The sequence below is a fragment of the Rhopilema esculentum genome, chromosome 3, assembly GCF_057945365.1.
Source record: "Rhopilema esculentum isolate cy_ngs chromosome 3, ASM5794536v1, whole genome shotgun sequence".
In the NCBI taxonomy this organism is placed as follows: domain Eukaryota; kingdom Metazoa; phylum Cnidaria; class Scyphozoa; order Rhizostomeae; family Rhizostomatidae; genus Rhopilema; species Rhopilema esculentum.
The window spans coordinates 5,660,491-5,686,037 of NC_142817.1; positions in this window are offsets into that span (position 1 = coordinate 5,660,491).

Here is a 25,547-nt window from a genome sequence, read left to right on the forward strand (position 1 = left end):
TCACCAAAAATGACCCGAAATTGTGTTCAGAACGTATCTTGCGGCTTTTTAGGTTGTTTCGAGTAAAAAAAATTTTTTTGAAAATTTCCAGGTTTTTCAACTTTTTTGCAGGTCCGGGGTCATGAATTTTTTCAAAAATCACCAACTCCTTTTTTCAAAAAATCAGCATAAATTTCAGCGAAACGACCCGAAATGGCGTTCAGAACGTATCTTGCGGCTTTTTAGGTTGTTTCGAGTAAAAAAATTTTTTTGAAAAGTTTCCAGATTTTTCAACTTTTTTGCAGGTCCGGGGTCATGACTTTTTTCAAAAATCACAAAGTCCTTATTTTCAAAAAATCAGCATAAATTTATCCGAAACGACCCGAAATGGCGTTCAGAACGTATCTTGAGGCTTTTTAGGTTGTTTCGAGTAAAAAAAATTTTTTGAAAAATTTCAAGATTTTTCAACTATTGCAGGTCCGGGGTCATGAATTTTTTCAAAAATCACAAAGTCCTTATTTTCCTAAAATCAGCATCAACTTCACCAAAAAGACCCGAAATGGTGTTCAGAACGTATCTTGAGGCTTTTTAGGTTGTTTCGAGTAAAAAAAATTTTCGAAAAATTTCAAGATTTTTCAACTTTTTTGCAGGTCCGGGGTCATGAATTTTTTCAAAAATCACAAAGTCCTTATTTTCCTAAAATCAGCATCAACTTCACCAAAAAGACCCGAAATGGTGTTCAGAACGTATCTTGCGGCTTTTTAGGTTGTTTCGAGTAAAAAAATTTTTTTTTAAAATTGCAAGATTTTTCAACTCTTTTGCAGGTCTGTGGTCATGGATTTTTTCAAAAATCACAAAGTCCTTATTTTGCTGAAATCAGCATCAACTTCACCAAAAAGACCCGAAATGGTGTTCAGAACGTATCTTGCGGCGTTTTAGGTTGTTTCGAGTAAAAAAAATTTTTTGAAAAATTTCAAGATTTTTCAACTTTTTTGCAGGTCCGGGATCATGAATTTTTTCAAAAGTCACAAAGTCCTTATTTCAAAAAATCAGCATAAATTTCACCGAAACGACCCGAGATGGCGTTCAGAACGTATCTTGAGGCTTTTTAGGTTGTTTCGAGTAAAAAAAATTTTCGAAAAATTTCAAGATTTTTCAACTTTTTTGCAGGTCCGGGGTCATGACTTTTTTCAAAAATCACAAAGTCCTTATTTTCAAAAAATCAGCATAAATTTCACCGAAAAGACACGAAATGGCGTTCAGAAGGTATGTTGCTTCGTTTAGATTGTTTCGAGTAAAAAAAATTTTTGAAAAATTTCAAGATTTTTCAACTTTTTTGCAGGTCCGGGGTCATGAATTTTTTCAAAAATGACAAAGTCCTTATTTTCCTAAAATCAGCATCATCTTCACCAAAAAGACCCGAAATGGTGTTCAGAACGTATCTTGCGGCTTTTTAGGTTGTTTCGAGTAAAAAAAAATTTTTTAAAATTTCAAGATTTTTCAACTTTTTTGCAGGTCCGGGGTCATGAATTTTTTCAAAAATCACAAATTCCTTATTTTCCTACAATCAGCATCAACTTCACCGAAACGAATCGAAATGGTGTTCAGAACGTATCTTGCGGCTTTTTAGGTTGTTTCGAGTAAAAAAATTTTTTTGAAAAGTTTCCAGATTTTTCAACTTTTTTGCAGGTCCGGGGTCATGACTTTTTTCAAAAATCACAAAGTCCTTATTTTCAAAAAATCAGCATAAATTTATCCGAAACGACCCGAAATGGCGTTCAGAACGTATCTTGAGGCTTTTTAGGTTGTTTCGAGTAAAAAAAATTTTTTGAAAAATTTCAAGATTTTTCAACTATTGCAGGTCTGGGGTCATGAATTTTTTCAAAAATCACAAAGTCCTTATTTTCCTAAAATCAGCATCAACTTCACCAAAAAGACCCGAAATGGTGTTCAGAACGTATCTTGAGGCTTTTTAGGTTGTTTCGAGTAAAAAAAATTTTCGAAAAATTTCAAGATTTTTCAACTTTTTTGCAGGTCCGGGGTCATGACTTTTTTCAAAAATCACAAAGTCCTTATTTTCCTAAAATCAGCATCAACTTCACCAAAAAGACCCGAAATGGTGTTCAGAACGTATCTTGCGGCTTTTTAGGTTGTTTCGAGTAATAAAAATTTTTTTAAAATTTCAAGATTTTTCAACTTTTTTGCAGGTCCGGGGTCATGAATTTTTTCAAAAATCACAAATTCCTTATTTTCCTAAAATCAGCATCAACTTCACCGAAACGAATCGAAATGGTGTTCAGAACGTATTTTGCGTCCTTTTAGGTTGTTTCGAGGAAAAAAATTTTTTTAAAAATTTCAAGATTTTTCAACTCTTGCAGGTCCGGGGTCATGACTTTTTTCAAAAATCACAAAGTCCTTATTTTCCTAAAATCAGCATCAACTTCACCAAAAAGACCCGAAATGGTGTTCAGAACGTATCTTGCGGCTTTTTAGGTTGTTTCGAGTAAAAAAAATTTTTTTAAAATTTCAAGATTTTTCAACTTTTTTGCAGGTCCGGGGTCATGAATTTTTTCAAAAATCACAAATTCCTTATTTTCCTAAAATCAGCATCAACTTCACCGAAACGAATCGAAATGGTGTTCAGAACGTATTTTGCGTCCTTTTAGGTTGTTTCGAGGAAAAAAATTTTTTTAAAAATTTCAAGATTTTTCAACTCTTGCAGGTCCGGGGTCATGAATTTTTTCAAAAATCACAAATTCCTTATTTTCCTAAAATCAGCATCAACTTCACCAAAAAGACCCGAAATGGTGTTCAGAACGTATCTTGCGGCTTTTTAGGTTGTTTCGAGTAAAAAAATTTTTTTAAAAATTGCAAGATTTTTCAACTTTTTTGCAGGTCCAGGGTCATGAATTTTTTCAAAAATCACCAACTCCTTATTTTCAAAAAATCAACATAAATTTAACCGAAACGACCCGAAATGGCGTTCAGAACGTATCTTGAGGCTTTTTAGGTTGTTTCGAGTAAAAAAATTTTTTTTAAATTTTTCAAGATTTTTCAACTCTTTTGCAGGTCCGGGGTCATGAATTTTTTCAAAAATCACAAATTCCTTATTTTCCTAAAATCAGCATAAATTTAACCGAAACGACCCAAAATGGCGTTCAGAACGTATCTTGAGGTTTTTAGGTTTTTCGAGTAAAAAAATTTTTTTTAAAAATTTTAAGATTTTTCAACTTTTTTGCAGGTCCGGGGTCATGAATTTTTTCAAAAATCACCAAATCCTTATTTTCAAAAAAATCAACATAAATTTAACCGAAACGACCCGAAATGGCGTTCAGAACGTATCTTGAGGTTTTTAGGTTGGTTCGAGTAAAAAAATTTTTTTGAAAAATTTCAAGATTTTTCAACTTTTTTGCAGGTGCGGGGTCATGACTTTTTTCAAAAATCACAAAGTCCTTATTTTCCTAAAATCAGCATAAATTTCACCGAAACTACCCGAAATGGCATTCAGAACATATCTTGAGGCTTTTTAGGGTTGTTTCGAGTAAAAAAATTTTTTCAAACATTGCAAGTTTTTTCAACTTTTTTGCAGGTCCGGGGTCATGACTTTTTTCAAAAATCACAAAGTCCTTATTTTCCTAAAATCAGCATCATCTTCACCAAAAAGACCCGAAATGGTGTTCAGAACGTATCTTGCGGCTTTTTAGGTTGTTTCGAGTAAAAAAAAATTTTTTAAAATTTCAAGATTTTTCAACTTTTTTGCAGGTCCGGGGTCATGAATTTTTTCAAAAATCACAAATTCCTTATTTTCCTAAAATCAGCATCAACTTCACCAAAAAGACCCGAAATGGTGTTCAGAACGTATCTTGCGGCTTTTTAGGTTGTTTCGAGTAAAAAAAATTTTTTTAAAATTTCAAGATTTTTCAACTTTTTTGCAGGTCCGGGGTCATGAATTTTTTCAAAAATCACAAATTCCTTATTTTCCTAAAATCAGCATCAACTTCACCGAAACGAATCGAAATGGTGTTCAGAACGTATTTTGCGTCCTTTTAGGTTGTTTCGAGGAAAAAAATTTTTTTAAAAATTTCAAGATTTTTCAACTCTTGCAGGTCCGGGGTCATGAATTTTTTCAAAAATCACAAATTCCTTATTTTCCTAAAATCAGCATCAACTTCACCAAAAAGACCCGAAATGGTGTTCAGAACGTATCTTGCGGCTTTTTAGGTTGTTTCGAGTAAAAAAATTTTTTTAAAAATTGCAAGATTTTTCAACTTTTTTGCAGGTCCAGGGTCATGAATTTTTTCAAAAATCACCAACTCCTTATTTTCAAAAAATCAACATAAATTTAACCGAAACGACCCGAAATGGCGTTCAGAACGTATCTTGAGGCTTTTTAGGTTGTTTCGAGTAAAAAAATTTTTTTTAAATTTTTCAAGATTTTTCAACTCTTTTGCAGGTCCGGGGTCATGAATTTTTTCAAAAATCACAAAGTCCTTATTTTCCTAAAATCAGCATCAACTTCACCAAAACGACTCGAAATGATGTTCAGAACGTATCTTGCGGGGTTTTAGGTTGTTTCGAGTAAAAAAAATTTTTTGAAAAATTTCAAGATTTTTCAACTTTTTTGCAGGTCCGGGGTCATGAATTTTTTCAAAAATCACCAACTTCTTATTTTCAAAAAATCAGCATAAATTTAACCGAAACGACCCAAAATGGCGTTCAGAACGTATCTTGAGGTTTTTAGGTTTTTCGAGTAAAAAAATTTTTTTTAAAAATTTTAAGATTTTTCAACTTTTTTGCAGGTCCGGGGTCATGAATTTTTTCAAAAATCACCAAATCCTTATTTTCAAAAAAATCAACATAAATTTAACCGAAACGACCCGAAATGGCGTTCAGAACGTATCTTGAGGTTTTTAGGTTGGTTCGAGTAAAAAAATTTTTTTGAAAAATTTCAAGATTTTTCAACTTTTTTGCAGGTGCGGGGTCATGACTTTTTTCAAAAATCACAAAGTCCTTATTTTCCTAAAATCAGCATAAATTTCACCGAAACTACCCGAAATGGCATTCAGAACATATCTTGAGGCTTTTTAGGGTTGTTTCGAGTAAAAAAATTTTTTCAAACATTGCAAGTTTTTTCAACTTTTTTGCAGGTCCGGGGTCATGACTTTTTTCAAAAATCACAAAGTCCTTATTTTCCTAAAATCAGCATCATCTTCACCAAAAAGACCCGAAATGGTGTTCAGAACGTATCTTGCGGCTTTTTAGGTTGTTTCGAGTAAAAAAAAATTTTTTAAAATTTCAAGATTTTTCAACTTTTTTGCAGGTCCGGGGTCATGAATTTTTTCAAAAATCACAAATTCCTTATTTTCCTAAAATCAGCATCAACTTCACCGAAACGAATCGAAATGGTGTTCAGAACATATTTTGCGGCCTTTTAGGTTGTTTCGAGGAAAAAAATTTTTTTAAAAATTTCAAGATTTTTCAACTCTTGCAGGTCCGGGCTCATGAATTTTTTCAAAAATCACAAAGTCCTTATTTTCCTAAAATCAGCATAAATTTCACCGAAACTACCCGAAATGGCGTTCAGAACATATCTTGAGGCTTTTTAGGGTTGTTTCGAGTAAAAAAATTTTTTCAAACATTGCAAGTTTTTTCAACTTTTTTGCAGGTCCGGGGTCATGACTTTTTTCAAAAATCACAAAGTCCTTATTTTCCTAAAATCAGCATCATCTTCACCAAAAAGACCCGAAATGGTGTTCAGAACGTATCTTGCGGCTTTTTAGGTTGTTTCGAGTAAAAAAAAATTTTTTAAAATTTCAAGATTTTTCAACTTTTTTGCAGGTCCGGGGTCATGAATTTTTTCAAAAATCACAAATTCCTTATTTTCCTAAAATCAGCATCAACTTCACCGAAACGAATCGAAATGGTGTTCAGAACATATTTTGCGGCCTTTTAGGTTGTTTCGAGGAAAAAAATTTTTTTAAAAATTTCAAGATTTTTCAACTCTTGCAGGTCCGGGGTCATGAATTTTTTCAAAAATCACAAATTCCTTATTTTTCTAAAATCAGCATCAACTTCACCAAAAAGACCCGAAATGGTGTTCAGAACGTATCTTGCGGCTTTTTAGGTTGTTTCGAGTAAAAAAAATTTTTTTAAAAATTGCAAGATTTTTCAACTTTTTTGCAGGTCCGGGGTCATGAATTTTTTCAAAAATCACCAACTCCTTATTTTCAAAAAATCAACAAAAATTTAACCGAAACGACCCGAAATGGCGTTCAGAACGTATCTTGAGGCTTTTTAGGTTGTTTCGAGTGAAAAAATTTTTTTTAAATTTTTCAAGATTTTTCAACTCTTTTGCAGGTCCGGGGTCATGAATTTTTTCAAAAATCACAAAGTCCTTATTTTCCTAAAATCAGCATCAACTTCACCGAAACGACTCGAAATGATGTTCAGAACGTATCTTGCGGGGTTTTAGGTTGTTTCGAGTAAAAAAAATTTTTTGAAAAATTTCAAGATTTTTCAACTTTTTTGCAGGTCCGGGGTCATGAATTTTTTCAAAAATCACCAACTTCTTATTTTCAAAAAATCAGCATAAATTTAACCGAAACGACCCAAAATGGCGTTCAGAACGTATCTTGAGGTTTTTAGGTTTTTCGAGTAAAAAAATTTTTTTTTAAAAATTTTAAGATTTTTCAACTTTTTTGCAGGTCCGGGGTCATGAATTTTTTCAAAAATCACCAAATCCTTATTTTCAAAAAAATCAACATAAATTTAACCGAAACGACCCGAAATGGCGTTCAGAACGTATCTTGAGGTTTTTAGGTTGTTTCGAGTAAAAAAATTTTTTTGAAAAATTTCAAGATTTTTCAACTTTTTTGCAGGTCCGGGGTCATGACTTTTTTCAAAAATCACAAAGTCCTTATTTTCCTAAAATCAGCATAAATTTCACCGAAACTACCCGAAATGGCGTTCAGAACATATCTTGAGGCTTTTTAGGGTTGTTTCGAGTAAAAAAATTTTTTCAAACATTGAAGGTTTTTCAACTTTTTTGCAGGTCCGGGGTCATGACTTTTTTCAAAAATCACAAAGTCCTTATTTTCCTAAAATCAGCATCATCTTCACCAAAAAGACCCGAAATGGTGTTCAGAACGTATCTTGCGGCTTTTTAGGTTGTTTCGAGTAAAAAAAAATTTTTTAAAATTTCAAGATTTTTCAACTTTTTTGCAGGTCCGGGGTCATGAATTTTTTCAAAAATCACAAATTCCTTATTTTCCTAAAATCAGCATCAACTTCACCGAAACGAATCGAAATGGTGTTCAGAACATATTTTGCGGCCTTTTAGGTTGTTTCGAGGAAAAAAATTTTTTTAAAAATTTCAAGATTTTTCAACTCTTGCAGGTCCGGGGTCATGAATTTTTTCAAAAATCACAAATTCCTTATTTTTCTAAAATCAGCATCAACTTCACCAAAAAGACCCGAAATGGTGTTCAGAACGTATCTTGCGGCTTTTTAGGTTGTTTCGAGTAAAAAAAATTTTTTTAAAAATTGCAAGATGTTTCAACTTTTTTGCAGGTCCGGGGTCATGAATTTTTTCAAAAATCACCAACTCCTTATTTTCAAAAAATCAACAAAAATTTAACCGAAACGACCCAAAATGGCGTTCAGAACGTATCTTGAGGCTTTTTAGGTTGTTTCGAGTAAAAAAATTTTTTTAAATTTTTCAAGATTTTTCATCTCTTTTGCAGGTCCGGGGTCATGAATTTTTTCAAAAATCACAAAGTCCTCATTTTCCTAAAATCAGCATCAACTTCACCGAAACGACTCGAAATGGTGTTCAGAACGTATCTTGCGGCGTTTTAGGTTGTTTCGAGTAAAAAAAAATTTTTGAAAAATTTCAAGATTTTTCAACTTTTTTGTAGGTCCGGGGTCATGAATTTGTTCAAAAATCACCAACTTCTTATTTTCAAAAAATCAGCATAAATTTAACCGAAACGACCCAAAATGGCGTTCAGAACGTATCTTGAGGTTTTTAGGTTGTTTCGAGTAAAAAAATTTTTTTTTAAAAATTTCAAGATTTTTCAACTTTTTTGCAGGTCCGGGGTCATGAATTTTTTCAAAAATCACCAACTCCTTATTTTCAAAAAATCAACATAAATTTAACCGAAACGACCCGAAATGGCGTTCAGAACGTATCTTGAGGCTTTTTAGGTTGTTTCGAGTAAAAAAATTTTTTTTAAAAGTTTCAAGATTTTTCAACTCTTTTGCAGGTCCGGGGTCATGAATTTTTTCAAAAATCACAAAGTCCTTATTTTCCTAAAATCAGCATCAACTTCACCGAAACAACCCGAAATGGTGTTCAGAACGTATTTTGCGGCTTTTTAGGTTGTTTTGAGGAAAAAAATTTTTTGAAAAATTTCAAGATTTTTCAACTCTTTTGCAGGTCTGTGGTCATGAATTTTTTCAAAAATCACAAAGTCCTTATTTTGCTAAAATCAGCATCAACTTCACCAAAAATGACCCGAAATTCGTTCAGAACGTATCTTGAGGTTTTTAGGTTTTTCGAGTAAAAAAATTTTTTTTTAAAAATTTTAAGATTTTTCAACTTTTTTGCAGGTCCGGGGTCATGAATTTTTTCAAAAATCACCAAATCCTTATTTTCAAAAAAATCAACATAAATTTAACCGAAACGACCCGAAATGGCGTTCAGAACGTATCTTGAGGTTTTTAGGTTGTTTCGAGTAAAAAAATTTTTTTGAAAAATTTCAAGATTTTTCAACTTTTTTGCAGGTCCGGGGTCATGACTTTTTTCAAAAATCACAAAGTCCTTATTTTCAAAAAATCAGCATAAATTTCACCGAAAAGACACGAAATGGCGTTCAGAAGGTATGTTGCTTCGTTTAGATTGTTTCGAGTAAAAAAATTTTTTGAAAAATTTCAAGATTTTTCAACTTTTTTGCAGGTCCGGGGTCATGAATTTTTTCAAAAATCACAAAGTCCTTATTTTCCTAAAATCAGCATCATCTTCACCAAAAAGACCCGAAATGGTGTTCAGAACGTATCTTGCGGCTTTTTAGGTTGTTTCGAGTAAAAAAAAATTTTTTAAAATTTCAAGATTTTTCAACTTTTTTGCAGGTCCGGGGTCATGAATTTTTTCAAAAATCACAAATTCCTTATTTTCCTAAAATCAGCATCAACTTCACCGAAACGAATCGAAATGGTGTTCAGAACATATTTTGCGGCCTTTTAGGTTGTTTCGAGGAAAAAAATTTTTTTAAAAATTTCAAGATTTTTCAACTCTTGCAGGTCCGGGGTCATGAATTTTTTCAAAAATCACAAATTCCTTATTTTTCTAAAATCAGCATCAACTTCACCAAAAAGACCCGAAATGGTGTTCAGAACGTATCTTGCGGCTTTTTAGGTTGTTTCGAGTAAAAAAAATTTTTTTAAAAATTGCAAGATTTTTCAACTTTTTTGCAGGTCCGGGGTCATGAATTTTTTCAAAAATCACCAACTCCTTATTTTCAAAAAATCAACAAAAATTTAACCGAAACGACCCAAAATGGCGTTCAGAACGTATCTTGAGGCTTTTTAGGTTGTTTCGAGTAAAAAAATTTTTTTTAAATTTTTCAAGATTTTTCATCTCTTTTGCAGGTCCGGGGTCATGAATTTTTTCAAAAATCACAAAGTCCTCATTTTCCTAAAATCAGCATCAACTTCACCGAAACGACTCGAAATGGTGTTCAGAACGTATCTTGCGGCGTTTTAGGTTGTTTCGAGTAAAAAAAAATTTTTGAAAAATTTCAAGATTTTTCAACTTTTTTGCAGGTCCGGGGTCATGAATTTGTTCAAAAATCACCAACTTCTTATTTTCAAAAAATCAGCATTAATTTAACCGAAACGACCCAAAATGGCGTTCAGAACGTATCTTGAGGTTTTTAGGTTGTTTCGAGTAAAAAAATTTTTTTTTAAAAATTTCAAGATTTTTCAACTTTTTTGCAGGTCCGGGGTCATGAATTTTTTCAAAAATCACCAACTCCTTATTTTCAAAAAATCAACATAAATTTAACCGAAACGACCCGAAATGGCGTTCAGAACGTATCTTGAGGCTTTTTAGATTGTTTCGAGTAAAAAAATTTTTTTTAAAAGTTTCAAGATTTTTCAACTCTTTTGCAGGTCCGGGGTCATGAATTTTTTCAAAAATCACAAAGTCCTTATTTTCCTAAAATCAGCATCAACTTCACCGAAACAACCCGAAATGGTGTTCAGAACGTATTTTGCGGCTTTTTAGGTTGTTTTGAGGAAAAAAATTTTTTGAAAAATTTCAAGATTTTTCAACTCTTTTGCAGGTCTGTGGTCATGAATTTTTTCAAAAATCACAAAGTCCTTATTTTGCTAAAATCAGCATCAACTTCACCAAAAATGACCCGAAATGGTGTTCAGAACGTATCTTGCGGCTTTTTAGGTTGTTTCGAGTAAAAAAAATTTTTTTTGAAAATTTCCAGGTTTTTCAACTTTTTTGCAGGTCCGGGGTCATGAATTTTTTCAAAAATCACCAACTCCTTTTTTCAAAAAATCAGCATAAATTTCAGCGAAACGACCCGAAATGGCGTTCAGAACGTATCTTGCGGCTTTTTAGGTTGTTTCGAGGAAAAAAATTTTTTTGAAAAGTTTCCAGATTTTTCAACTTTTTTGCAGGTCCGGGGTCATGACTTTTTTCAAAAATCACAAAGTCCTTATTTTCAAAAAATCAGCATAAATTTATCCGAAACGACCCGAAATGGCGTTCAGAACGTATCTTGAGGCTTTTTAGGTTGTTTCGAGTAAAAAAAATTTTTTGAAAAATTTCAAGATTTTTCAACTATTGCAGGTCCGGGGTCATGAATTTTTTCAAAAATCACAAAGTCCTTATTTTCCTAAAATCAGCATCAACTTCACCAAAAAGACCCGAAATGGTGTTCAGAACGTATCTTGAGGCTTTTTAGGTTGTTTCGAGTAAAAAAAATTTTCGAAAAATTTCAAGATTTTTCAACTTTTTTGCAGGTCCGGGGTCATGACTTTTTCAAAAATCACAAAGTCCTTATTTTCAAAAAATCAGCATAAATTTCACCGAAAAGACATGAAATGGCGTTCAGAAGGTATGTTGCGGCTATTTAGGTTGTTTCGAGTAAAAAATTTTTTTGAAAAATTTCAAGATTTTTCAACTTTTTTGCAGGTCCGGGGTCATGAATTTTTTCAAAAATCACAAAGTCCTTATTTTCCTAAAATCAGCATCAACTTCACCGAAACGACTCGAAATGGTGTTCAGAACGTATTTTGCGGCCTTTTAGGGTGTTTCGAGGAAAAAAATTTTTTGAAAAATTTCAAGATTTTTCAACTATTGCAGGTCCGGTGTCATGAATTTTTTCAAAATCACAAAGTCCTTATTTTCCTAAAATCAGCATCAACTTCACCAAAAAGACCCGAAATGGTGTTCAGAACGTATCTTGCGGCTTTTTAGGTTGTTTCGAGTAAAAAAAATTTTTTAAAATTTCAAGATTTTTCAACTTTTATACAGGTCCGGGGTCATGAATTTTTTCAAAAATCACAAATTCCTTATTTTCCTAAAATCAGCATCAACTTCACCGAAACGAATCGAAATGGTGTTCAGAACGTATTTTGCGGCCTTTTAGGTTGTTTCGAGGAAAAAAATTTTTTTAAAAATTTCAAGATTTTTCAACTCTTGCAGGTCCGGGGTCATGAATTTTTTCAAAAATCACAAATTCCTTATTTTCCTAAAATCAGCATCAACTTCACCAAAAAGACCCGAAATGGTGTTCAGAACGTATCTTGCGGCTTTTTAGGTTGTTTCGAGTAAAAAAATTTTTTTAAAAATTGCAAGATTTTTCAACTTTTTTGCAGGTCCAGGGTCATGAATTTTTTCAAAAATCACCAACTCCTTATTTTCAAAAAATCAACATAAATTTAACCGAAACGACCCGAAATGGCGTTCAGAACGTATCTTGAGGCTTTTTAGGTTGTTTCGAGTAAAAAAATTTTTTTTAAATTTTTCAAGATTTTTCAACTCTTTTGCAGGTCCGGGGTCATGAATTTTTTCAAAAATCACAAAGTCCTTATTTTCCTAAAATCAGCATCAACTTCACCGAAACGACTCGAAATGATGTTCAGAACGTATCTTGCAGGGCTTTAGGTTGTTTCGAGTAAAAAAAATTTTTTGAAAAATTTCAAGATTTTTCAACTTTTTTGCAGGTCCGGGGTCATGAATTTTTTCAAAAATCACCAACTTCTTATTTTCAAAAAATCAGCATAAATTTAACCGAAACGACCCAAAATGGCGTTCAGAACGTATCTTGAGGTTTTTAGGTTTTTCGAGTAAAAAAATTTTTTTTTAAAAATTTTAAGATTTTTCAACTTTTTTGCAGGTCCGGGGTCATGAATTTTTTCAAAAATCACCAAATCCTTATTTTCAAAAAAATCAACATAAATTTAACCGAAACGACCCGAAATGGCGTTCAGAACGTATCTTGAGGTTTTTAGGTTGTTTCGAGTAAAAAAATTTTTTTGAAAAATTTCAAGATTTTTCAACTTTTTTGCAGGTCCGGGGTCATGAATTTTTTCAAAAATCACCAACTCCTTTTTCTCAAAAAATCAACATAAATTTAACCGAAACGACCCGAAATGGCGTTCAGAACGTATCTTGAGGCTTTTTAGGTTGTTTCGAGTAAAAAAATTTTTTTTAAAAGTTTCAAGATTTTTCAACTCTTTTGCAGGTCCGGGGTCATGAATTTTTTCAAAAATCACAAAGTCCTTATTTTCCTAAAATCAGCATCAACTTCACCGAAACGACCCGAAATGGCTTTCAGAACGTATCTTGAGGCTTTTTAGGTTGTTTCGAGTAAAAAAATTTTTTTTAAAAGTTTCAAGATTTTTCAACTCTTTTGCAGGTCCGGGGTCATGAATTTTTTCAAAAATCACCAAATCCTTATTTTCAAAAAAATCAACATAAATTTAACCGAAACGACCCGAAATGGCGTTCAGAACGTATCTTGAGGTTTTTAGGTTGTTTCGAGTAAAAAAATTTTTTTGAAAAATTTCAAGATTTTTCAACTTTTTTGCAGGTCCGGGGTCATGAATTTTTTCAAAAATCACAAAGTCCTTATTTTCAAAAAATCAGCATAAATTTCACCGAAACGACCCGAAATGGCGTTCAGAACGTATCTTGCGGCTTTTTAGGTTGTTTCGAGTAAAAGAAAATTTTTTGAAAAGTTTCAAGATTTTTCAACTTTTTTCCAGGTCCGGGATCATGAATTTTTTCAAAAATCACCAACTCCTTATTTTAAAAAATCAGCATAAATTTCACCGAAACGACCTGAAATGGCGTTCAGAACGTATCTTGCGGCTTTTTAGGTTGTTTCGAGGAAAAGAAAATTTTTTGAAAAATTTCAAGATTTTTCAACTTTTTTGCAGGTCCGGGGTCATGAATTTTTTCAAAAATCACCAACCCTTTTTTTCAAAAAATCAGCATAATTTTCACTGAAACAAACCGAAATGGCATTCAGAACGTATCTTGCGGCTTTTTAGGTTGTTTTGAGTAAAAAAAAATTTTTTAAAAATTTCAAAATTTTTCAACTTTTTTGCAGGTCCGGGGTCATGAATTTTTTCAAAAATCACCAACCCTTTTTTTTTCAAAAAATCAGCATAATTTTCACTGAAACAACCCGAAATGGCATTCAGAATGTATCTTGCGGCTTTTTAGGTTGTTTTGAGTAAAAAAATTTTTTGAAAAATTTCAAGATTTTTCAACTTTTTTGCAGGTCCGGGGTCATGAATTTTTTCAAAAATCACCAACTCTTTATTTTCAAAAAATCAGCATAGATTTCACCGAAACAACCCGAAATTGCATTCAGAACGTATTTTGAGGCTTTTTAGATTGTTTTGAGTAAAAAAAATTTTTTCAAAATTTTCAAGGTTTTTCAACTTTTTTGCAGGTCCGGGGTCATGAATTTTTTCAAAAATCACCAACTCCTTATTTTCAAAAAATCAGCATAAATTTCATCGGAACGACCTGAAATGGCGTTCAGAACGTATCTTGCGGCTTTTTAGGTTGTTTTGAGTAAAAAAATTTTTTTGAAAAATTTCAGGATTTTTCAACTTTTTTGCAGGTCCGGGGTCATGAATTTTTTCAAAAATCACCAACTCCTTATTTTCAAAAAATCAGCATAAATTTCACCGAAACGACCCGAAATGGCGTTCAGAACGTATCTTGAGGCATTTAAGGTTGTTTCGAGTAAAAAAAATTTTTCAAAAATTTCAAGGTTTTTCAACTTTTTTGCAGGTCCGGGGTCATGAATTTTTTCAAAAATCACAAAGTCCTTATTTTCCTAAAATCATCATAAATTTCACCGAAAAGACCCGAAATGGCGTTCAGAACGTATCTTGCGGCATTTTAGGTTGTTTCGAGTAAGAAAAGATTTTTGAAAAATTTCAAGATTTTTCAACTTTTTTGCAGGTCCGGGGTCATGATTTTTTTCAAAAATCACAAAGTCCTTATTTTCAAAAGATCAGCATAAATTTCACCGAAACGACCTGAAATGGCGTTCAGAACGTATCTTGCGGCTTTTTAGGTTGTTTTGAGTAAAAAAATTTTTTTGAAAAATTTCAGGATTTTTCAACTTTTTTGCAAGTCCGGGGTCATGAATTTTTCAAAAATCACCAACTCCTTATTTTAAAAAATCAGCATAAATTTCACCGAAACGACCCGAAATGGCGTTCAGAACGTATCTTGAGGCATTTTAGGTTGTTTCGAGTAAAAAAAAATTTTTGAAAAATTTCAAGGTTTTTCAAAAATTTTGCAGGTCCGGGGTCATGAATTTTTTCAAAAATCACAAAGTCCTTATTTTCCTGAAATCAGCATAAATTTCACCGAAACGACCCGAAATGGCGTTCAGAACGTATCTAGAGGCATTTTAGGTTGTTTCGAGTAAAAAAAAATTTTTGAAAAGTTTCAAGATTTTTCAACTTTTTTGCAGGTCCGGGGTCATGAATTTTTTCAAAAATCACCAACTCTTTATTTTCAAAAAATCAGCATAGATTTCACCGAAACAACCCGAAATTGCATTCAGAACGTATTTTGAGGCTTTTTAGATTGTTTTGAGTAAAAAAAAATTTTTCAAAATTTTCAAGGTTTTTCAACTTTTTTGCAGGTCCGGGGTCATGAATTTTTTCAAAAATCACCAACTCCTTATTTTCAAAAAATCAGCATAAATTTCACCGAAACGACCTGAAATGGCGTTCAGAACGTATCTTGAGGCATTTTAAGTTGTTTCGAGTAAAAAAAAATTTTTCAAAAATTTCAAGGTTTTTCAACTTTTTTGCAGGTCCGGGGTCATGAATTTTTTCAAAAATCACAAAGTCCTTATTTTCCTAAAATCATCATAAATTTCACCGAAAAGACCCGAAATGGCGTTCAGAACGTATCTTGCGGCTTTTTAGGTTGTTTCGAGTAAAAGAAAATTTTTTGAAAAATTTCAAGATTTTTCAACTTTTTTGCAGGTCCGGGGTCATGAATTTTTTCAAAAATCACCAACCCTTTTTTTCAAAAAATCAGCATAATTTTCACTGAAACAACCCGAAATGGCATTCAGAACGTATCTTGCGGCTTTTTAGGTTGTTTTGAGTAAAAAAAATTTTTTGAAAAATTTCAAGATTTTTCAACTTTTTTGCAGGTCCGGGGTCATGAATTTTTTCAAAAATCACCAACTCCTTATTTTCAAAAAATCAACATAAATTTAACCGAAACGACCCGAAATGGCGTTCAGAACGTATCTTGAGGCTTTTTAGGTTGTTTCGAGTAAAAAAATTTTTTTTAAATTTTTCAAGATTTTTCAACTCTTTTGCAGGTCCGGGGTCATGAATTTTTTCAAAAATCACAAAGTCCTTTTTTTCCTAAAATCAGCATCAACTTCACCGAAACGACTCGAAATGGTGTTCAGAACGTATCTTGCGGCGTTTTAGGTTGTTTCGAGTAAAAAAAATTTTTTGAAAAATTTCAAGATTTTTCAACTTTTTTGCAGGTCCGGGGTCATGAATTTTTTCAAAAATCACCAACTTCTTATTTTCAAAAAATCAGTATAAATTTAACCGAAACGACCCAAAATGGCGTTCAGAACGTATCTTGAGGTTTTTTGGTTGTTTCGAGTAAAAAAATTTTTTTTGAAAAATTTCAAGACTTTTCAACTTTTTTGCAGGTCCGGGGTCATGAATTTTTTCAAAAATCATCAACTCCTTATTTTGAAAAAATCAGCATAAATTTCACCGAAACGACCCAAAATGGCGTTCAGAATGTATCTTGAGGCTATTTAGGTTGTTTCGAGTAAAAAAATTTTTTTAAAAATTGCAAGATTTTTCAACTTTTTTTGCAGGTCCGGGGTCATGAATTTTTTCAAAAACCACCAACTCCGTATTTTCTAAAAATCAGCATAAATTTCACCGAAACGACCCGAAATGGCGTTCAAAACGTATTTTGAGGCTTTTTATTTTGTTTCGAGTAAAAAAATTTTTTTTAAAAATTTCAAGATTTTTCAACTTTTTTGCAGGTCCGGGGTCATGACTTTTTTCAAAAATCACAAAGTCCTTATTTTCAAAAAATAAGCATAAATTTAACCGAAACAACCCAAAATGGCATTAAGAACGTATCTTGAGGCTTTTTATTTTGTTTCGAGTAAATAAATTTTTTTTAAAAATTTCAAGATTTTTCAACTTTTCTGCAGGTCCGGGGTCATGAATTTTTTTTAAAATCACCAACTCCTTATTTTCAAAAAATCAGCATAAATTTCACCGAAAAGACCGAAAATGGCGTTCAGAACGTATTTTGAGGCTTTTTATTTTGTTTCGAGTAAAAAAAATTTTTTTAAAAATTTCAAGATTTTTCAACTTTTTTCAGGTCCGGGGTCATGAATTTTTTTTAAAATCACCAACTCCTTATTTTCAAAAAATCAGCATAAATTTCACCGAAACGACCCGAAATGGCGTTCAGAACGTATCAAGAGGCTTTTTAGGTTGTTTCGAGTAAAAAAATTTTTTTGAAAAATTTCAAGATTTTTCAACTTTTTTGCAGGTCAGGGGTCATGAATTTTTTCAAAAATCACGAACTCCTTATTTTCAAAAAATCAGCATAAATTTCACCGAAACGACCCAAAATGGCGTTCAGAACGTAACTTGAGGCTTTTTAGGTTGTTTCGGGTAAAAAAAGTTTTTTGAAAAATTTCAAGATTTTTCAACTTTTTTGAAGGTCCGGGGTCATGAATTTTTTCAAAAATCACGAACTCCTTATTTTCAAAAAATCAGCATAAATTTCACCGAAACGACCCAAAATGGCGTTCAGAACGTAACTTGAGGCTTTTTAGGTTGTTTCGGGTAAAAAAAGTTTTTTGAAAAATTTCAAGATTTTTCAACTTTTTTGAAGGTCCGGGGTCATGAATTTTTTCAAAAATCATCAACTCCTTATTTTGAAAAAATCAGCATAAATTTCACCGAAACAACCCAAAATGGCGTGCAGAACGTTTCTTGAGGCTTTTTATTTTGTTTCGAGTAAAAAAATTTTTTTGAAAAATTTCAGGATTTTTCAACTTTTTTGGTAGGTCCGGGGTCATGAATTTTTTCAAAATTTACCAACTCCTTATTTTCAAAAAATCAGAATAAATTTCATTGAAACAATCGGAAATGACGTTCAGAACATATCTTGAGGCTTCTTAGGTTGTTTCGAGTAAAAAAAATTTTTTTAAAAATTTGCAAGATTTTTCAACTTTTTTTGCAGGTCCAGGGTCATGAATTTTTTCAAAAACCACCAACTCCGTATTTTCAAAAAATCAGCATAAATTTCACCGAAACGACCCGAAATGGCGTTCAGAACGTATTTTGAGGCTTTTTATTTTGTTTCGAGTAAAAAAATTTTTTTTAAAAATTTCAAGATTTTTCAACTTTTTTGCAGGTCCGGGGTCATGACTTTTTTCAAAAATCACAAAGTCCTTATTTTCAAAAAATCAGCATAAATTTAACCGAAACGACCCAAAATGGCATTCAGAACGTATTTTGAGGCTTTTTATTTTGTTTCGAGTAAAAAAAAATTTTTTAAAAATTTGGCCCGAAATGGCGTTCAGAACGTATCTTGCGGCTTTTTAGGTTGTTTCGAGTAAAAAAAATTTTTTTAAAAATTTTCAAAATTTTTCAACTTTTTTTGCAGGTCTGGGGCCATGAATTTTTTCAAAGACCACCAACTCCTTATTTTCAAAAAATCAGCATAAATTTCACCGAAACGACCCGAAATGGCGCTCAGAACGTATTTTGAGGCTTTTTAGGTTGTTTCGAGTAAAAAAATTTTTTTGAAAAATTTCAAGATTTTTCAACTTTTTTGCAGGTCCGAGGTCATGAATTTTTTCAAAAATCACGAACTCCTTATTTTCAAAAAATCAGCATAAATTTCACCGAAACAACCCAAAATGGCGTTCAGAACGTATCTTGAGGCTTTTTAGGTTGTCTCGAGTAAAAAAATTTTTTTTAAAAATTTTCAAGATTTTTCAACTTTTTTTGCAGGTCCGGGGTCATGAATTTTTTCAAAAACCACCAACTCCTTATTTTGAAAAAATCAGCATAAATTTCACCGAAACAACCCGAAATGGCGTGCAGAACGTATCTTGAGGCTTTTTAGGTTGTTTCGAGTGAACAATTTTTTTTTAAAAATATCAAGATTTTTCAACTTTTTTGCAGGTCCGGGGTCATGACTTTTTTCAAAAATCACAAAGTCCTTATTTTCCTAAAATCAGCATAAATTTCACAGAAACGACCTGAAATGGCGTTCCGAACATATCTTTAGGCTTTTTAGGTTGTTTTGAGTAAAAAGAATTTTTTGAAAAATTTCAAGATTTTTCAACTTTTTTGCATGTCCGGGGTCATGAATTTTTTTCAAAAATCACCAACTCCTTATTTTCAAAAAATCACCATGAACTTCACCGAAACGACCCGAAATGGCGTTCAGAACGTATCTTGAGGCTTTTCAGGTTGTTTCGAGTGAAAAAAATTTTTTTAAAAATATCAAGATTTTTCAACTTTTTTGCAGGTCCGGGGTCATGACTTTTTTCAAATATCACCAACTCCTTATTTTCAAAAAATCATCATAAATTTAACCGAAATGACCCAAAATGGCGTTCAGAACGTATCTTAAGGCTTTTTAGGTTTTTTTGAGGAAAAAAATATTTTAGAAAAATTTCTGGATTTTTCAACTTTTTTGCAGGTCCAGGGTAATGACTTTTTTCAAAAATCACAAAGTCCTTTTTTTCAAAAAATCAGCATAAATTTCACCGAAATGACCCAAAATGGCGTTCAGAACGTATCTTTTGTTGTTTCGAGTAAAAAAAATTTTTTGAAAAATTTCAAGCTTTTTCAACTTTTCTGCAGGTCCGGGGTCATGACTTTTTTCAAAAATCACAAAGTCCTTATTTTCAAAAAATCAGCATAAATTTCACCGAAACGACATGAAATGGCCTTCAGAACGTATCTTGAGGCTTTTTAGGTTGTGTCGAGTAAAAAATTTTTTTTAAAAAATTTCAAGATTTTCAACCTTTTTTGCAGGTCCGGGGTCATGAATTTTTTTCAAAAATCACCAACTCCTTATTTTCAAAAAATCAGCATGAATTTCACCGAAAAGACCCAAAATGGCGTTCAGAACGTATCTTGAGGCTTTTTAGGTCGTTTCGAGTAAAAAAAATTTTTTGAAAAATTTCAAGATTTTTCAACTTTTTTGCATGTCCGGGGTCATGACTTTTTTCAAAAATCACAAAGTCCTTATTTTCAAAAAATCAGCATAAATTTCACCGAAACGACCCGAAATTGCGTTCAGAACAAATCTTGAGGCTCTTTAGGTTGTTTCGAGTAAAAAAATTTTTTGAAAAATTGCAAGATTTTTCAACTTTCTTGCAGGTCCAGGGTCATGAATTTTTTCAAAAATCACCAACTCCTTATTTTCAAAAAATCAGCATAAATTTCACCGAAACGACCCGAAATGGCGTTCAGAACGTATCTTAAGGCTTTTTAGGTTTTGTCGAGTAAAAAAAAATTTTTGAAAAATTTCAAGATTTTTCAACTTTTTTGCAGGTCCGGGGTCATGACTTTTTTCAAATATCACCAACTCCTTATTTTCAAAAAATCATCATAAATTTAACCGAAATGACCCAAAATGGCCTTCAGAACGTATCTTAAGGCTTTTTAGACTTTTATGAGAAAAAAAATTTTTTTGAAAAATTTCAAGATTTTTCAACTTTTTTGCAGGTCCGGGGTCATGACTTTTTTCAAAAATCACAAAGTCCTTATTTTCAAAAAATCAGCATAATTTTCACCGAAACGACCCGAAATGGCGTTCAGAACGTATCTTGAGGCTTTTTAGGTTGTGTCGAGTAAAAAAATTTTTTTGAAAAATTTCAAGGTTTTTCAACTTTTTTGCAGGTCCGGGGTCATGACTTTTTTCAAATATCACCAACTCCTTATTTTCAAAAAATCATCATAAATTTAACCGAAATGACCCAAAATGGCGTTCAGAACGTATCTTTTGTTGTTTCGAGTAAAAAAAATTTTTTGAAAAATTTCAAGCTTTTTCAACCTTTCTGCAGGTCCGGGGTCATGACTTTTTTCAAAAATCACAAAGTCCTTATTTTCAAAAAATCAGCATAAATTTCACCGAAACGACCCGAAATGGCGTTCAGAACGTATCTTGAGGCTTTTCAGGTTGTTTCGAGTGAAAAAAATTTTTTTAAAGATATCAAGATTTTTCAACTTTTTTGCAGGTCCGGGGTCATGACTTTTTTCAAATATCACCAACTCCTTATTTTCAAAAAATCATCATAAATTTAACCGAAATGACCCAAAATGGCGTTCAGAACGTATCTTGAGGCTTTTTAGGTTGTTTCGAGGAAGAAAAATTTTTTAAAAATTTCAAGATTTTTCAACTTTTTAGCAGGTCTGGGGTCATGAATTTTTTCAAAAATCACAAAGTCCTTATTTTCCTAAAATCAGCGTAATTTTCACCGAAAAGACCCGAAATGGCGTTCAGAACGTATTTTGTTGCTTTTTAGGTCGTTTCGAGTAAAAAAAATTTTTTGAAAAATTTCAAGATTTTTCAACTTTTTTGCATGTCCGGGGTCATGACTTTTTTCAAAAATCACAAAGTCCTTATTTTCAAAAAATCAGCATAAATTTCACCGAAACGACCCGAAATTGCGTTCAGAACAAATCTTGAGGCTCTTTAGGTTGTTTCGAGTAAAAAAATTTTTTGAAAAATTGCAAGATTTTTCAACTTTCTTGCAGGTCCAGGGTCATGAATTTTTTCAAAAATCACCAACTCCTTATTTTCAAAAAATCAGCATAAATTTCACCGAAACGACCCGAAATGGCGTTCAGAACGTATCTTAAGGCTTTTTAGGTTTTGTCGAGTGAAAAAAAATTTTTGAAAAATTTCAAGATTTTTCAACTTTTTTGCAGGTCCGGGGTCATGACTTTTTTCACATATCACCAACTCCTTATTTTCAAAAAATCATCATAAATTTAACCGAAATGACCCAAAATGGCCTTCAGAACGTATCTTAAGGCTTTTTAGACTTTTTTGAGAAAAAAAATTTTTTTGAAAAATTTCAAGATTTTTTCTTTTGCAGGTCCGGGGTCATGACTTTTTTCAAAAATCACAAAGTCCTTATTTTCAAAAAATCAGCATAATTTTCACCGAAACGACCCGAAATGGCGTTCAGAACGTATCTTGAGGCTTTTTAGGTTGTGTCGAGTAAAAAATTTTTTTTGAAAAATTTCAAGGTTTTTCAACTTTTTTGCAGGTCTGGGGTCATGACTTTTTTCAAATATCACCAACTCCTTATTTTCAAAAAATCATCATAAATTTAACCGAAATGACCCAAAATGGCGTTCAGAACGTATCTTTTGTTGTTTCGAGTAAAAAAAATTTTTTGAAAAATTTCAAGCTTTTTCAACTTTTCTGCAGGTCCGGGGTCATGACTTTTTTCAAAAATCACAAAGTCCTTATTTTCAAAAAATCAGCATAAATTTCACCGAAACGACCCGAAATTGCGTTCAGAACAAATCTTGAGGCTCTTTAGGTTGTTTCGAGTAAAAAAATTTTTTGAAAAATTGCAAGATTTTTCAACTTTCTTCTTGCAGGTCCAGGGTCATGAATTTTTTCAAAAATCACCAACTCCTTATTTTCAAAAAATCAGCATAAATTTCACCGAAACGACCCGAAATGGCGTTCAGAACGTATCTTAAGGCTTTTTAGGTTTTGTCGAGTAAAAAAAAATTTTTGAAAAATTTCAAGATTTTTCAACTTTTTTGCAGGTCCGGGGTCATGACTTTTTTCAAATATCACCAACTCCTTATTTTCAAAAAATCATCATAAATTTAACCGAAATGACCCAAAATGGCGTTCAGAACGTATCTTTTGTTGTTTCGAGTAAAAAAAATTTTTTGAAAAATTTCAAGCTTTTTCAACCTTTCTGCAGGTCCGGGGTCATGACTTTTTTCAAAAATCACAAAGTCCTTATTTTCAAAAAATCAGCATAAATTTCACCGAAACGACCCGAAATGGCGTTCAGAACGTATCTTGAGGCTTTTCAGGTTGTTTCGAGTGAAAAAATTTTTTTTAAAAATATCAAGATTTTTCAACTTTTTTGCAGGTCCGGGGTCATGACTTTTTTCAAATATCACCAACTCCTTATTTTCAAAAAATCATCATAAATTTAACCGAAATGACCCAAAATGGCGTTCAGAACGTATCTTGAGGCTTTTTAGGTTGTTTCGAGTAAGAAAAATTTTTTAAAAATTTCAAGATTTTTCAACTTTTTAGCAGGTCTGGGGTCATGAATTTTTTCAAAAATCACAAAGTCCTTATTTTCCTAAAATCAGCGTAATTTTCACCGAAAAGACCCGCAATGGCGTTCAGAACGTATTTTGTTGCTTTTTAGGTCGTTTCGAGTAAAAAAAATTTTTTGAAAAATTTCAAGATTTTTCAACTTTTTTGCATGTCCGGGGTCATGACTTTTTTCAAAAATCACAAAGTCCTTATTTTCAAAAAATCAGCATAAATTTCACCAAAACGACCCGAAATTGCGTTCAGAACAAATCTTGAGGCTCTTTAGGTTGTTTCGAGTAAAAAAATTTTTTGAAAAATTGCAAGATTTTTCAACTTTCTTCTTGCAGGTCCAGGGTCATGAATTTTTTCAAAAATCACCAACTCCTTATTTTCAAAAAATCAGCATAAATTTCACCGAAACGACCCGAAATGGCGTTCAGAACGTATCTTAAGGCTTTTTAGGTTTTGTCGAGTAAAAAAAAATTTTTGAAAAATTTCAAGATTTTTCAACTTTTTTGCAGGTCCGGGGTCTTGACTTTTTTCACATATCACCAACTCCTTATTTTCAAAAAATCATCATAAATTTAACCGAAATGACCCAAAATGGCCTTCAGAACGTATCTTAAGGCTTTTTAGACTTTTTTGAGAAAAAAAATTTTTTTGAAAAATTTCAAGATTTTTTCTTTTGCAGGTCCGGGGTCATGACTTTTTTCAAAAATCACAAAGTCCTTATTTTCAAAAAATCAGCATAATTTTCACCGAAACGACCCGAAATGGCGTTCAGAACGTATCTTGAGGCTTTTTAGGTTGTGTCGAGTAAAAAATTTTTTTTGAAAAATTTCAAGGTTTTTCAACTTTTTTGCAGGTCTGGGGTCATGACTTTTTTCAAATATCACCAACTCCTTATTTTCAAAAAATCATCATAAATTTAACCGAAATGACCCAAAATGGCGTTCAGAACGTATCTTTTGTTGTTTCGAGTAAAAAAAATTTTTTGAAAAATTTCAAGCTTTTTCAACTTTTCTGCAGGTCCGGGGTCATGACTTTTTTCAAAAATCACAAAGTCCTTATTTTCAAAAAATCAGCATAATTTTCACCGAAACGACCCGAAATGGCGTTCAGAACAAATCTTGAGGCTCTTTAGGTTGTTTCGAGTAAAAAAATTTTTTGAAAAATTTCAAGGTTTTTCAACTTTTTTGCAGGTCTGGGGTCATGACTTTTTTCAAAAATCACCAACTCCTTATTTTCAAAAAATCAGCATAAATTTCACCGAAACGACCCGAAATGGCGTTCAGAACGTATCTTAAGGCTTTTTAGGTTTTGTCGAGTAAAAAAAAATTTTTGAAAAATTTCAAGATTTTTCAACTTTTTTGCAGGTCCGGGGTCATGACTTTTTTCAAATATCACCAACTCCTTATTTTCAAAAAATCATCATAAATTTAACCGAAATGACCCAAAATGGCGTTCAGAACGTATCTTTTGTTGTTTCGAGTAAAAAAAATTTTTTGAAAAATTTCAAGCTTTTTCAACCTTTCTGCAGGTCCGGGGTCATGACTTTTTTCAAAAATCACAAAGTCCTTATTTTCAAAAAATCAGCATAAATTTCACCGAAACGACCCGAAATGGCGTTCAGAACGTATCTTGAGGCTTTTCAGGTTGTTTCGAGTGAAAAAATTTTTTTTAAAAATATCAAGATTTTTCAACTTTTTTGCAGGTCCGGGGTCATGACTTTTTTCAAATATCACCAACTCCTTATTTTCAAAAAATCATCATAAATTTAACCGAAATGACCCAAAATGGCGTTCAGAACGTATCTTGAGGCTTTTTAGGTTGTTTCGAGTAAGAAAAATTTTTTAAAAATTTCAAGATTTTTCAACTTTTTAGCAGGTCTGGGGTCATGAATTTTTTCAAAAATCACAAAGTCCTTATTTTCCTAAAATCAGCGTAATTTTCACCGAAAAGACCCGCAATGGCGTTCAGAACGTATTTTGTTGCTTTTTAGGTCGTTTCGAGTAAAAAAAATTTTTTGAAAAATTTCAAGATTTTTCAACTTTTTTGCATGTCCGGGGTCATGACTTTTTTCAAAAATCACAAAGTCCTTATTTTCAAAAAATCAGCATAAATTTCACCGAAACGACCCGAAATTGCGTTCAGAACAAATCTTGAGGCTCTTTAGGTTGTTTCGAGTAAAAAAATTTTTTGAAAAATTGCAAGATTTTTCAACTTTCTTGCAGGTCCAGGGTCATGAATTTTTTCAAAAATCACCAACTCCTTATTTTCAAAAAATCAGCATAAATTTCACCGAAACGACCCGAAATGGCGTTCAGAACGTATCTTAAGGCTTTTTAGGTTTTGTCGAGTAAAAAAAAATTTTTGAAAAATTTCAAGATTTTTCAACTTTTTTGCAGGTCCGGGGTCTTGACTTTTTTCACATATCACCAACTCCTTATTTTCAAAAAATCATCATAAATTTAACCGAAATGACCCAAAATGGCCTTCAGAACGTATCTTAAGGCTTTTTAGACTTTTTTGAGAAAAAAAATTTTTTTGAAAAATTTCAAGATTTTTTCTTTTGCAGGTCCGGGGTCATGACTTTTTTCAAAAATCACAAAGTCCTTATTTTCAAAAAATCAGCATAATTTTCACCGAAACGACCCGAAATGGCGTTCAGAAC